Below are 11642 nucleotides of genomic sequence, written 5' to 3'. Positions count from 1 at the left end.
GAACTTGCAAAATGTACCTCGGTGGTGAATGTAGGATTTCATGTTACAGAAAAACACAAGTCAGATGAAACTGCAAAATAAATTGCAGTATGCTCAGACAGCGAACACTGGGTCAAATCAATACTGTTGTGCAGCTGATTTGAGGTGTTTGGAGCACAGTTTCAAGAGCACAATAACTGCAGTAAACTCCTTTGTCACCTGGGGAGAAATTACCAGAATCCCTTAAAAAAACGCTGAGATTTTTGAGTTGTTGAGTTAACGGAAAACTTAAGAAACTCTGTGAAACGTGTCAACGTCACATTCTTCATCATTAGTCCACTCTTATGAATGAATTTATTGCTCTGAAAAAAGCAAAAATGTTAATGATGGGAAAATTATTACATTTTATAAAAACAGTAACTTCAGCCTGATCCCAGACTCCCTTTAAAAATCTAACAGTTTTGTGAGTTCAATTAGGGGAAACTGTATTATTATTTGTCCCCTCTTGTAAATTTATTAAGTTATTCCTTTCTTTGCACAAAAAAAACATTGCGTCAGTTTGTCCCAGTGTTGTGGCTAAGTTGGATTGGTCATAAAACTTGTGTGCAGTGTTATCTCTGTCTAAAGGCCTACCAGACCAATAAAACTAAGCTAATGGTTTAGCTGTTAACTGTATATAACTTCTGCTCTGCTCATATTTTGTTCACATCACTTGGAACTCATACAGACATGTACACACCTTGTGTAGCTGGCTAATCATCACAGGGGGTTTCTGCTACTGCTTCCCTTTAATAGGTAAAAAAATCTTTGCATATGTGCATATTGAGTAGCATTAATTTCACAACTGACGCTCCAAACAGATGCGGGGTATGCCAGGAAGCCATCATGCACATGCAAACACATAATTAAAAGCAAGGGTATCTCCAGCCTAATGTGCATAGCCAGACTGCTACAGGAAAAAAAAAGAAGTTTTGAGGCAAGCAAACTGCTTGGATGGGTAATGTTTCTAAAGCCTTAAAGCATTTCAGGTGCCTTCTCTAAACAAATAAATAGAGGAATGACTCTTTCGAGATGCTAACTGGGCATACAACTGTCTCTCTGCAACTATGAAAGACCTCTCTGTATTCCTAAATGGGACATCGTGTCAGCTTCCTCATCTCCACTCCCATGCAGATACTGCAGCATTGATCTGTGCAGACAGGCGAGGTCTGGAATACATCCAGCTTTCCGTACAACTCACAAATGCTGAACTTCACTCAGGCTGCTATGCCATGTGGATCCGTCAATGTGGACCACAGCTGTCACTACGGTACCTGCTTCGACAAGAACAAACTGACCACCACATCAGTTTTATTTGGTTTTAATTAGCACTGGCCAGTCTGTGCCTCAATACCCCTAATTAGCACTATCATAGTGAGAAACCGTCAATATCTCACACAGTCAGAAGCACTTTAGATGAGGCTGCTATTGACTCTGCTGCTGCGTTCACTGTCTGGCCTGACGAAATGGATGTTGGTCAACAGCAGAGACAACAACAACAGCTCAGGGTCGAGGGTTTTGTTCGCAACCGGCCGCCATGTGCAATCACTGTTCCTTAGTTGAGTCAGTAATGAGTTCCTTAATACACTGTCCAGATGGTTTTGTTGAGGTGCGTTGAGTCACTGCCAGTGTCATTCACATCAGCAATTTATTTGAAAATGACAGTTTTCTGGAGCGAGTTAGAAGGAAGAGAGAGGTCCCGGCCTCATGTGCTCCTGGTACACAAAAGTTATGGAAGAGCGCTTTGAGAACTATAATGTATTCCCCAAACTACCATTAATGATCCAGAAATGTAAGTAGACCTCCTGGTATTACCTTACTTAGAATCAGATTCAGCATGTGGATGTGATCCAGAGCTACATGTTTATTAGTCTCAGAGTTTATGGGGGAATGGGAAAATGGAAATAAAAAGTTAAAATACACTAGTGTCCACATTAGCCTGCACTGCACACTATGAACAGGAGGGAATGTGAGAGACCTGAAGTGTTGCCCAGTCTAGACACCAGTCATTAATCAGAGGCTGTGGAGAAACACACAGTGACACCAGTTTCTATGCAACTGTTTCCCTTTCTCAAAAGACTGAGCATCTCTGAAAAAAGTGGCCAGTCAGACTCAGGAACTAAGATTTGTTCGTCGAGGTTAACTGCAACAAGAGCTTGGCTGTTTAAGTTTCAGGGCACAGCTGAACTGAATAATTCACAGCTGTAAACTTGAGGCTGAGCAGCATTTTCATGATGCATACTGTTGGATTCCAACAGCGACTTCTGCTTTAACTTAAAGTCTAAAGAATGTCTTATAAAACCTTTTATCGCTTCTCTCTGTTCATGTCATTACAGAGCAATGTACCAGACCTTCAGGTAAGATTTTAGATAAATAGCAGAAATGTATAAACATGAGCTTTAGCTGCTGGAATGTCAGTCTTTGAAATTCAGTTCTTAAATATTAAGTGTTAGGTGTTTTTGCAGCTGAAAGTGTATTTGAAGGTGTTTTACCCTTCACCAAATGACAAATGATAATAAAGCTGAAAATATAAAGCACTGTAGCTTGAGATCATAAACCTGAACATGTCCTATTTTATATTTTCAGTGTGTATCTGAGTCATATGCTCCTCTGTTCCTGCACTAGCATCACAAAAAGTTTACTCATTTCTACTTTCGACAAACCTGAAAGTGCTGACTTCAAAAAGCAGAACTTCCCTGCAGCTTGAGTCACTCTTTGCAATTTAAATCATTCCTAAAACAGCACTGCTATAAACTGTAATGAGTGGCACTTAGGACTGAGCCTCATTATAAATAGAAGTGTCTACAAATGTGGACTGAATATGAGTGCTAGACGCACACCCGTCTCCTATTCACGTGTCACAATCTTCCCACATTTTCCAGCCACTTGTCAGTCCATCTGCAAACTGCATGATGCTGATCAATAACGCATTAGACTAGTTGTTTTGAATCAATCTGCATGGAACAGATCCCTGAGGGTGCTTAATTGATTTGTCACATTGTGACGTCTGTCTTGTGGCTCTTGGCCCTGAGTGTGTTTCAATGTGACATTGGTATCTAGTCTGTTTGAGATTGTCAGCAAAATCAAATGACAATCTGAAAACAATGGGATGATGCCAAAGGCATCGCTTGCACTGATGAACCTACAGAAAATTAGCAGCTCTCCTCCTCAGAGTCGGAGTTTCAGCTCATTGTTTAATGTTCAGCTGGAAGTTCACTGTTTTCGCTCTTGTAACCTTGTTTTCAGCCACAGGAGGCAGCTGTTTTCATCACCGTATGCTACCTGATCGTCACCAAGCAGTAGAAGCAGTTAGCAACTAGCTGGTGGAAGCAGTGGAGCATTTAGCATCTACAGAAGTTGGATATTTCCTGCGGGAGCTGGTAGGGACCAAAAACAGAGTTAAAAGATGAAAGTGAACACTGGCAATATATTTGTCAGGTGGACGGACACACTACTACAAATGAATGATAATTTTGAATCAATCAATCAATCAAACTTTATTTATAGAGCACTTTTCATACAAAGGAGCAGCCCAAAGTGCTTTACATAAAAGCAATACAACAAATAAAAGACACCATAGACCACCAGAGAGATAAATCATTAAAAAAAAAAAAATCAGTTAAAGACCAGACTAAAAGGTAAAAATAATCAAATAAATAAGATTCAATTAACAACCAGTCTAAAAAGATTAAATAAATAAATAAATAAAATTCAAAGAAGCAGACTAAAAGGTTAAAAATAATAAATAAAATAAATAAATTGGTTAAAAGCCAGACTAAAAAGGTACGTCTTGAGTTTGCTTTTAAAAATGTCCACATTCTCTGTTTTCCTCAGGTCCTCAGGCAGCTTGTTCCACAAGCACGGGCCGTAATGGTAAAAGGAGGCCTCACCATATGTTTTGGTTAAAACTTTTGGAATAATTAAAAGGGTGCTGCCTGAAGACCAGAGAGTTCTAGAGGGCACATATGTCAAAAGCAAATCAGATAAATAATTAGGACCAAGACCATTAAGAGCTTTAAAAACCATTAAGAGGACCTTTTGCTCCTTCACAGCTGAATGTGTAAATTTGCTGTTTGCTAACATGTTTGCCAGTCTCTGCTGCTCCCAGTTCAATGCATTGAAAAACAACCTGTACCAGGTGGATGCAGGTCATAATATAATAACCTTTGTGCAATAAATGGATTCTTGGTCATTTTGTCTAGTTGGTAATAAATTAACACTGCTAACTTGCTGAAATCAACAGCAATTTTGTATATGAATAGACGTGAGAAAGTAAAAGTCATATATTTGCATACATCTGTGTGATTAATGTAAATAGTGTTGTCATAATTTGAATTTAAGTACAGTATGGGAGCATGGGTGTACATTAAAGCTGCAGCTCTGAGTTAAGTGTTAGTGGGTGCAAGCTCTAAGCAGCAGTATTTGGGTACTGCGGTGCTTTTCTGCTTATTCTCTGTGCACGTGATGGTGGATGCACGTTTCTGCAGAGATTACTATTACCGAAGAACTGCACCTCTCCATCCCTCCATCACTCATTCCCTCAAGATTAATACAACTCTCCCTCCTTCGTCTTCAATAATAGCTTCTCATATGAAATAGTACATCATTATTTATATGTCCTCTAATTTGCAACTCTGTCTGTATTATGTCTTTGTATTTTGATAGTATACAGTGGAGATACAGTCTTCAAAAAATGTGTTTTTCTCATTTTTGCTGTGTAATGTTTCCCCCTCCTTATCTGCATGTGCACTTACTCATAATTACTGATGCAGACACATCTTCCGTCTCCCTGATCTCACATATCTCACTGACAGTTTGCATCATTCGGAACATAAACTTGTTTCTCCCACGACATACTGAAAATCTCACATCATAGATTATTCCTCTCGAGCAATTTCTCATCCGTTCCCTTCAGCATCCCACCTGCTCTCTCTCTCTCTCTCTCTCTCTCTCTCTCTCTCTCTCTCCCTCTCTCTCTGTCTACCACCCCTCTCTTTGCTGCAGTGTGGAATTTTCCGAGCCCACCGAGTGCTGCAGTGGTGTGAAGGAAGATGAAAAGGAAGGAGGCAGGATGAAGGGTAAATGCTTCTTAAGGTACACCCAAAAAAAAAAAAAAAAAGCCATTGTGATGAAGGACCCGCCACCTCATCTCCCTCCACAAATTCAGTGGAAAAATACCAGACAGATATAGAGATACAGAGGCAGCTGAGATGGAGCGCTCCCAAAACACACTGAGGAGGTGGACGTGTGATTTTAAACTGCATAACACTGGATGGTACAAAATCTGTTGTTTATTCACTAATTCATTTATAAATATGAATCAGAACCAAATGACTGTATTAGCATTGCTCTTAGCAATACATACATTTATTAGCATTAGTATACTTGTGTTGCTTAAACCCTACTTAAATATACATATATACAGTGGAAGCATCACCTGCCTGAAATAGCTTTTGCTGATTGAATCTACTGTGATCAAACAATATACAAGCAGTACAATCAAGTGATTAAATATATGAATGAATGAAGAGTCTTCTTGCTAAATTCTCACCTCCACATTTCACAGTAGGGACCTTACTGCTTCCTCTTTGTCAGTCTGACCAGTTGGTGTGCTTATTGATTATTCCTTCTTTTTTTTTTTTTTGCTTATTGGCTTACTCACTAGACATCATTTCCTGAAGTCCAACTGGGCTGACATTTTGACAAATGCATTGACGGAGTAATCATTTCCAGTGAAATGATTGTAGTTTTTAGTCTCTTTTAAAGCATTTGAAAAAGTAAGAAGTGTCTGGAGGCCAATATAAAAAAGACAGGTCTCATGCCTCTCTTCAGTAAGTACAGAGAATGTGACCATTGACAGATTATTGTGATTACATAAAACGCAGCATCTCTACAGAGTGCAACTGGAGGATGTGTGTTAATTCTCAGCAGTGGATAGACTGGCTGTGAAGGACAAATGGTTCCCAGTTGATCTGACAAACAGTCATACCACTATCAGATACTGCAGCATTTTGGTGTGAAAGTGGAGGAGGTGATTGGAAATGTGTTAATGACATTCTGTGAGGGCTGCGCAGCAATGGGCCTCTGTGGTAATGTGGTGATGGCTGCAGTTGAGGTCATTTAGTGGGCAAATGACTGAGGCAGGTTTTTTGCTGTGAATGACGCTGTGAATGGTGGGTGAGGGAGAAGGATAGTGAAGGTGCGTATGTGCTTTACTACACCACTGATCATTGCCCTGCGTCACCGGTGATGTGTGGGACATGACATCATTTACCTACAACCAGAACTGTCCAAGATCCCTCCTCTCCAGTAACCTCAGCGGAGATGAGACATATAAATATATACAGTACATCCTGTACTCATACACAGTGAGACATACAGTACACTCAGTGTACTCACTCAGAATAATTAGTATGATCCCAGTAAATAATTTCCAGTGAGAAACAGGCTGTCTCACTTAGGGATTATTTTTACAGAGGAGTACAGAGGAGTGATTGAGAGCTTCATCATATGGTGCAACAACAATCACCTGAAGCTCAATATCAGCAAAACCAGTGAGCCTGTGGTGGACTGCAACGCTTCAAATATGGATGTTGCTGCAAAGAAGCAACAAATGGTAAAAGGTGGATGCTTCACACATATCTTCAACCCAACAGCACAGAGGATCTAAACAATCAGCACAGTTTCAAGGTGGAGACCCAAGATAAGAGTCACCATTTCTGTATCTGACCAAACGTGAAATATAGTCACAATCTGGCCTTCTGCTCCTGAGTTATGGTGTTGAAAAATGGCCAAAAACGTGTTTGCAGAACGTTTTTATGTCACAGTGAAGTTGACCTTTTGGATATAAAATCACTTCATTTTATCCAATGAGACATTTGTGTGAAACGTTGCTATAGTTAGTGCATGAATTCTTGAGCTTTTGCCAAAAACAGGCTTTGCAAGGTCATGCCACACCTTCTCCTGCAAAGATTCCCTCAAGGTGTTCCTGAGATAGCTCATTCGTGAGACTGGGACGTACAGAAATACAACCTGAAAACATAATGCCTCCGGCCACAAGTGTTGGTGGCACAGAGACATAAACAAAGACGTTTTTCGCTGTGAAGGTACTCTGTGAGTTCTGACACCATAAAGTTGAGCAAGTGGTTCGATGCAGAGGAATATAAAACCCACTCAAAATTGGACTGGAAATGTTAGAGTAATGATTTGGCACCCTGCCCAACTTGTGTTATATCAGGGAGTAGGACAAGAGGTGTTGGCCAACACTACAGCTCAGTGGAACATTGGCAGTAAGTTGACATAACATTAATTAACCAAGTCTGACATATATGAGATCCATCCAGGGTGACAAGCACCAACCAGCATGGATGTGCGTGTGAGGAGGCTCAGCCACTCCTCCCTGAATCCCCCTATCATTTGTTGCTCCCTTTCTGTCACTTTCTGCTGCCAAAGGAAACTAGACCCAGTGAGCCTTAGTGACAGACGGGGGTTTATGGGAATCCCGAGGGTCCTGGGATCTGGGCCAGAGCAGGCCACTGCCACAGAAGCCACTCATCTGTCCTTGTATGCACAAGCTGAGGGACACTGTCAAAAAAATAAAAGAGAAGAGGAGGAGGACTTACGTAACTGGCTTAAAACGCAGTTATTAGGTAAATCATTTACAAGGAACAAATAAAGCATCTTTCAATCAGACGCTCTCTTATACAAATCCTCAGCCAATCAACTTCTAACACCAAAAATATATATGTGTGCAAATGCATGCCTGCCTTTAACCAGCTCTATAAGAATGTATCCTCAGTCTGCAGAAGCTTCAGCCTGTCTGACTCAATTTGTCCCATGGAATAATCCCAAGGGTTGCATAACCCTGACCCCAGAGCCCACCATCATGACTACCAGCGGTAAATCCCAGAGATCAAGAAGCGGATCAGACAAAAGGAGGACAGAAAGAACAATGAAGAGGCAGGATGAGGCCGTGGAGGTAAAGCTGTTTGACTGGCAGGCATCAAAGGGCATTTGGCCCTCTCCTCTGAGAACACAGACTGGGTGAGAGCACGGTGGCAGCAGAGGGAGGGCAATGCCAGAAAAGAGATTGACTTATGCTGTGAAAACAAATGCCAACACAAACTCCCAGTGAAGGCCGTGTCCATTAGCCTTGTGCTGTCGGTCAAACGAAAGTGGCAGGGCTTGAGAAAACGAGTCAGGTAAAGAGTTAATCATGCCAGCAGGAACTGCACTGGTATGAGATAATGAAACCAGGCAGACCAGAAGTCAGGAGATTTTCTAACCTAACCCATATTTCCCACCTATTCTCTGTGATGGGGCACACAAAAGAAGTTCAGCCAAAAAAAAGCTGGGAACTAGGGCAGGCCTCTCTGGGTGAAGGTTAAGCATACGAGGAGGTTTGGAGAAGGAAAAAATGAAAATTACCAGCACAGAAACATTCTTGCAACATGGAGAGAAAGCTGGAGGAAGTAACCTTCAGAGACAAAGCTAAAAACAGCCCAGGCCTTTAGTAGGAGAGAAAGAGAGGTAAATTACATTCTGTGCCAGAGGATAAGAGGACATATTTGCTCTTAACGAGAACAGCTTATATATAGCCAGAGACGAAGGGGGAGCGGAGACAGAACCATTCAGCGTTTGCCATCACTTCGTTCCATACATCTCCTAGAACATTTCCTACCCTTGCTCCCAAATGAGATACCAAATATCCCATGTCAGAGAACTTACACATAGATCTGCATACAGTCTGGAAGCACTGTGAATGCAAGAAATGATACTCCACGAGGATATTATGTAATGTCCACAAGGACACTATGCTCCCATGGCCTGTTGCACCAGCTATATGTCAGTTCTCTCTAAAGTTACGATGCGAAGTCCACATTGAGGAATCGAATGGTGAAACCATCAAATTCAACACAGGGTAATAGAGCGGTACTCTATAAGTTCTAACAAACTCATAATGATAGCCTGCACTGGCAAACTGTAATAAAGTAGTTGCCAATTAGAAAGTTATCTAACGCTATATATTTGCTTGCCAACACTATAACAGTAGTGTCTAATGTCAAATTGAGTCAAGTTACCAGCTTTGCTAGCCTTTAATATAAAGTAATGCTGTGTTGACGTTAGTTTGCATCGTAGACATAAAACAGGGTATAATTTGCTCCTCCTCACCATCCAAGTTATCCCACCTTTCAAAATGACGCTCTGAACCGACGGTTGTTTTACAGAGGACTTCATACTGACTAAGGGCTTGGTGTACAATGTAAGTTTTAACTTTTGTCTAGGTTGGACCCCCCCAACATCTTTCTGAAGTCAGAAGTGGAAGAGCTGCAACTGGCAATTTCTGCAACATCAGACATGAATGGCCTCTTCAACCAGGTATGTGGAAGTGAGAAAGCAAGAAAAGTTTAAGATTCTCTCTCTTCTTTCATTCTTTACACAACAATTTCTCTAAACAAATAAGCATAACGCTATGGATGAATGTGAAAATAGGCACCGTTATCCCCATATTAAAATGACGGTCGCACCTCGTCATTTCTATTTCAGTGTGGCCGTTTGAAGCAGCTGTCAGACCTTTTGCCTTCGCACATGGTTGAACTAGTTTTTCAAGTGTACCCCAGCCTGAAAACAGAGGTCAGCAAAAGTTTGGGTATTTGTACATGCATGACTCCATCTCCTCTTTCCAATCTTTCCATCTTCCTTCTCTGTTCCCTCCATGCCATACCTCCCCCCCAGGGAGGACACTCGGGCCCACAGAGGCCCTCAGGGAACTCCCTTGAGGCTGTCTTGCATAAGACGGAGGTGAAAAGTGAGATGTCAGATGTCCTGTCACCAGCCAAAGTCAACATGCAACTTCTCCTTGCTTTAGAAAACACTAAATACACTTTGTGTTGCACTTATTAACACCGTCTTGATAAATGCAACAAAGGAATGTATGAGTATGAATACAGGTGCCTGTCTGTGAAGGGTTGATGCCTTCGCACTGTGCTTTTTCTTTTTTTATATGCATGCATGAGCAGCTCTTTATCAGCCATTTATCGTGTGTGGTGAGTCGGTGTGTCAGCACAGCTTAGCTGGAACCCCTGCAAGCATCACCTGCAAGAAGCAGGCACAAGCAAAAGGTCAGTGACACTGGTGATATGAGCTGCAAATATAGACCTTTTGCTTACATAAGATTTAGAGAATCTGGTCTATGTCTGCATGGTAGAGCTGCACAACTACAGGCAAACAAGCTGAGGGAGACCACTGATTCTTTACAAGTTCGAGGGAGAAGAAGGAGTTCTTGTGATGGATGAGTAATATTCTTTCTACAATGGAGGGTGACAGATTCTTTGAATGGGATAATTATATGTAAGATATGTAAAGCTATCTAACGCTGAAATGATTGAGGATAATGATAAAGAACTGGGCTAGACTTAAAGCTACAATATTAAACCTATTGTACTTAAGTGGCATGCACAAGAATAAGGTTTTAAAGAGTGCATCACATTATAAATCTGTAATACACTGTGTTTGAATTCAGCCTGGCCCGTTGTCTCATGCCATCTCCTTCCTCCTCCTCACTGTGAGCTCTTAGCAAAGATAGGTGGGTTCAGGGACCTGATCCCTTTATATAAAACTAATGTCTTCTGAGCTGGCATATTCTTCAAGAGACATCACAGTTTGAATGTGCTTCGGAGTGAAATAATCTAAAAATGAAACACATGGAATGAAAGAGAATGCAAGATACAATTTTTGTTTCGCTTAGAAAAATTAGTTTGAAGCATGCAACGCATTTCAGACAGTTTATACACTACAGCTGGACAAGTGAAACTTTTTTAACTCTGTTTGGTGTCTGCAGGTAAATTTTGTCACTCCTGCATGCTACACCATGATTGTAAGACTAAAACAAGTCATTCAGGAATTGGCTGAAATTACATGTTTTTTTACACACAATTTTAATCCAGATATGCTTACATCAAACTTGAAATCACAGCTGGGTAAATACAGCACAAAGGCTTTTTGGACCGGCACAGTAGCTGTAGTGCTGCAGATGTCACATGATAGTGTGTGTAGGGGCTCCTAAGGGCCTGAGCGCTTCACTTATTCATCCTCACCCGTTCACCTTGTGTTCTGAGACACAGGCATGTGGTAATGTAACACCGGGAAACCTCTGATGTGTGATGGCTCAGTGGATCCAGCAGGCCACTTAACACCGCAGACCACCTTGCACGATCAATGTGCCCGTGTACTACTATGTCTGTCAGCCAGAGAAAGATGGAATGAGTTCAGAGAGATAATAATATCGACCCAATAGACTGTTTTTGAGCCTCCCAAGAGAAACAGTAAGAATAGAGTGAAATGATCTCATCTCACACTGACCTCTGTTATGTTCCAACACGTGCGACAGATGAGAGGACCTGGAGGGTGTGACAATTATCCTGATAACTGGGACACTGCTGCTTGAGTTTTCTTAGCCAAGGGTAGTAATTTGAAAGAAGATAGATCGAGATCTAGTCCACAGTTGAGTTGTTTATAGAAGCAGTTGGAGCAGGAATTTTACTGACTGGAGTTGATGTTGAAAACAGAAGCACAAAATCTGACAGTGTTTGCAACAGGACTGAAATGATATAAAATAGCTGAAG

This window comes from Chaetodon trifascialis, chromosome 3 (assembly GCF_039877785.1).
Source record: "Chaetodon trifascialis isolate fChaTrf1 chromosome 3, fChaTrf1.hap1, whole genome shotgun sequence".
Taxonomy (NCBI): Eukaryota; Metazoa; Chordata; class Actinopteri; order Chaetodontiformes; family Chaetodontidae; genus Chaetodon; species Chaetodon trifascialis.
The sequence above is the reverse complement of the archived record's forward strand: the minus strand, read 5'-3'. Positions refer to the sequence as shown.